This window comes from Pithys albifrons, chromosome 3 (assembly GCF_047495875.1).
Source record: "Pithys albifrons albifrons isolate INPA30051 chromosome 3, PitAlb_v1, whole genome shotgun sequence".
In the NCBI taxonomy this organism is placed as follows: Eukaryota; Metazoa; Chordata; class Aves; order Passeriformes; family Thamnophilidae; genus Pithys; species Pithys albifrons.
The window spans coordinates 50,603,659-50,608,212 of NC_092460.1; positions in this window are offsets into that span (position 1 = coordinate 50,603,659).

The following is a 4,554-nucleotide window of genomic DNA, read 5'->3' on the forward strand; positions in this document are numbered from 1 at the left end:
ACACATTCTCTGCACATGAACTGCATCTTAGTAATTTCTTGTTTGTGTAATTCTGTAGATCCCTGTACAAGGAGGTAATTGATCTTGAGAAACTTTATCCTTGGTGGATTTTCTTTGGCTGGCCCACAACTTGTTTCTGATTCATGACAAAGAACGAGGACACTGCTGGTGACTTCAAAGGTCAATTTTACCATCTCTGCACTGTCTTTCCTTAGCAAGTAAAGGATGAACTCTGAACTTTAATTCTATCCTACTACTCTCCCTATTACAATTTTAAAAAAATCAGAAATGCATATCTCCTTTATTTTTGCTTAGAAATTCAATTCATTAGAGAGTGCAAACATGTTAAGACAGAATTTAATTACTACTTTCAAAAAGTTGCAAAACTTTATCTCTCACAGAAGGTGAATAAACTGGATTATACTCCAAGTACATCACAGATAAAAGCAACTAGAGATCAACAAATGAGATTGCATTTGTTGACAATCTGAATTCATTAAATAGAGCAATTTGATCACACCAACTTGTCAAAATCAGGTTTAAGTACTAAGACCATGGCAAAGCCAGCCTATTCCAGAAAGAAGCATTGTAATCACAAACGTTAAAAAGCCCATTTCTTAAGTATAATGTGTGTGTGCTTTGCCTCAACAGATTTTGACTGAGCCTCTGGAATGATGCAGATTTTTCCCTAAGCCCTTTATCTAAGTCCAGGAACACTGGAGAAGTTGAAATTCTTTTCCATTTAAATTCCTTGAATTTGTCATTATTAATCTCCTTTTACAGTACTTTCTCAACTGCCTTACTAGACCAAATGTCCCTTCAGTCACCTTCAGTTTTACAGACTAAGTAATTGTCAAACACAAATTTTGTTGCCTTGATGTTATCGTTTTTTCCCCAAGCATTTGATAAATGTCTAGTATCTAACTGCAAATTTTTCTGGTGTTTTTTTTCCCCTGTAAAGGCTAGTAATTTGTTCCAGTTCACAATCTTATTTTTTCCTGGTTTGAAAAGTTTTCACACAAGAGACTAAAGAAAAAAATGTAACAGATTACAAAATGGCTTCTGAAAATATGTTTTTCTTCAAGAACTTTTTCTCATTCTATGATAACACACAAGAAAGTGAGGGCAAATCACCTTATAGAACACAGTTGTGTTAAGTTATCCTTAAAAACTCTTAACAATAAGCTGTATTTTAGACCAATTTTTTGACAATTTTGAAATAAGAAAGCACAGGTGGCACTTGGTGCTTTTCTTTTCCAAATAAGAACTAGACACTAGTGGCTGAGCATCAGCATGAATTTTCTCCAATGAGAGACAGTGCAGTTGGCGGCAGCTGCCACATTCTCAATACAGTACCTTGATGTTTTTCTGTCTAATTCTGATGATTTCCTAACAACTTGTACCTTCAGCCTATTTTAAAAGGTCATTTTATTGAACATTGTGCTGTTTTTAATGTGGTTTCAGCCATGATATTTTTCTTCCCGAAATGTAAAATGCAAATTCAACTCACTTCTATTAACTCTTACCCACCAATGACAGTGTTAGAAAGCTAAATGTTTCAATCATGGAATTCAATTTACTGTTACCTGCTTTAGACCTTACCTCTTTGCTATTTACTTTACACTTGAGTATTAAGTACCTTGTCTTTCTGAATACCTTTGCTCTATACAAATTATGCTTCAGCTGCTGTACTTACAAAGAAATTCCAAGATAAACTGCTAACCCAAATCCTGTAATCCTTCACATTTAATTTATTTACATACAGCAGAAACTCATACTCCTTGTAGCCATTGAAATACATGTTTGTACATTAAAAAGACCTGTGCAAAAACAAAGGTGCCAAACTTTGTAACCCACTTAACAAAAGGAGCTGTGCCACATTCTGCAAACACATTTATTTAGTGACAAGATCTCAAGCTTGTGTGAGGGCATTCATCTAGAATGTACCTTTCAGAACTGTATTTGTACATCAGACAGGTAAAGCAGTAACACCTTGTTAGCAGGATTACAAGTTAACATCTGAATTTGGTTAGTGATCAAGATTCAGATTTACAGAAAGTCCTTGATATTTACATTCAGTGGGACCTCAGGACTTCCAGTCAGTAGAGGTGAGAGGAGGTTTATCTTACATGAAGTTCCTGCTTGTGAGGACCACATTGAGTGAGTATGACTTACCCAGGCTCTGATTACCAAGATGATCAAGGACTTGTAGCCCAAAGTCACCTGAATTTTTTCATTGCTCCGTGGCATAGATCTACCAGCCACCCACCTGACCTGCTTCATTTGTTACATTAAAACTGTTCCTGCTTCCTCTGTATTTGTATTTGCTTGTATCACATCACTGACCTAGGATTTGTCTTGTAGTACTAAACGTGGAGGTGTCTGCATTCAATTGGAAGGTGCCATTTCTTACTTCACCTCTGCAGAGTTCTGCATCAGGTTCATGAGACACCTTTCTCTAGTCATCAGAAGAAAATACTGCTACCGTTTCCCTAGCAGAACACCCTCCAGCTCCAGGATACCAATCCCCTTCAGTACCAGTAGCTGCCAGTATCAGACTGCCCTGCAGCAAACGAAGGAAACTACCCTCTAGCCTCTACCACCAGTTCAACAACCTGCTTGCTCTACAACCCTGAAAGCACTGAGGCATCCCTCAGCCTAGATGCCCTGGGGGATTTCAAAGGGGTTCCAAACTTCCAGTAAGAAGCACACCATGATCCATGGGAAGGTACATGGCAAAGCTACCCTGGCTCCAGCTCCCCCTGACTAGGTCCACAACCTCAATCCTGCTGGGTGAAAGGCTCTGCTCAGACAGCAATTGCCATGAGCTTCCATAAACAGTATTATTTGCTCTTCCATCTCACAGAAGAGGGATGCACAGGCATATGTGAGGGTGTGAGTCATACAAGCTTTAAGGAAAATCCCTGAAAGTAACAAACAAGAAGGATGAAGTGGCATTTAAAGACAGACATTTTAAACTACAGATAGTACTTGCAACAAGCTGTTTCTGTAACACAGTTTTACCTTGACATGGCTTTTTAATACTCATTTATTGACCCATTCTGCCTCTGGCCTACCACTGCTCTGCCCAAGCTCATCCCACCCACTTTTATCCAACTTTGAGACAGTCTGGCTTCTGCCCATCTGGTCACTGCCTTCCAACAAAGACAATCCAAGCCACTTTGATAAAGAGCATTTATTCACAGCACAACACTGAAGCAAGAGAAATTTTTTTTAAAAATTGGTAAAGGCAGCAAGCTTTGCATTCTCCACGTTAATATGCAATAGAGTTCTCTGAACTGGAACAGCCTGGAAGTGACAGCTGAGCTGATGCTTATTTTCCCTTGGGGCAGCAGCTGAACAACAGAGGACAGTCAAGTCACTGGGACTCATGCCACAGTAACAAGGCTATGACCCTCTGCTCCCAGTCAGCTGCAGGTGTATCACTGCACTCCCTGGCAGGCAGGTCACCTCATCTGTGGCATGGGACCAGCCAAACAGCACAGTACAGCACTTGCTTTACAAGGCAGAAAGGCACACCTGAACCAAGTAAGCACCTGCCAGCACAGCATCTTATCCTAGCTGACAGCAATACCCACGTGCAGCCACACCTGAAGCAGGTAAGCATCTGGCAGCACAGCATCCTATCCCAGCTGACAGCAATACCCACCTGCAGCTTTGAGAGTCAAATTGCCAGTGGGGCTGATAATTGTCACTGCACTTACAAGAGCCACCCTTACTCTGTGCTGCAACAGAACAAATTACCTGAAGGAGCTGCCAGGAAACACTGGAGCAAGCAAGGAGAAAACTTCCTCATTTAGCTACTTACATCCCACATTTGGAACTTACCGTCTTTGCTCATCTCCTGTGCATTCAGCTTTCTGCATTTGCACTTCTGTTCAAATCAGTTCAGCTGTTTACATGTCCACATGCCAAAGCAGGGAACTGAGATGAGGTCCACAGAGTTCCTCAGTTAATTTGGGAAACACTAAAACCAACAAAAAGCTCACACACCAAAGAAATCATAGGATGTGCATTCTCAAAGAATGGGAATTCAGCTAAACTCCTAATGCCAACATCAAAATGAGGGAGAATGTTTTTCTTTAACCAATCAACTCTGAATCAGGGCAACTGATGTGTCAGCAGGCAGGCCAGATATGACTCTTTTTACTAGCTAGGGGTAACTTCCTACTTTTGACTAATCCAAACAGCCAAGATGGAGTAACAGGAAAATGTAGGGAACAAATCTGTATTTAAGATACTCTAATTCCTGCACAACACATAAGCACCAGCCTGAATGAAGAAGTCAAGTTTCAGCCTATATAGAGGAGTGACCTACTTCGAGTATTGCCTCTTGTGAACAGGAGATCAAGAATATGAACAAAAGCCAAGCACACAGCAACATGCAATTATAATTTGAGTTCACTTGGTCATGAAGACAAACCCTTAGGCATTTAGTTCCAATTTAAACCACAAGTTTATATATAGTTTAATTAAAGCACTTCCACATTTAAGCAAAATAGGTTTTATCAGAAAGTTAAACAAACCCAAAAA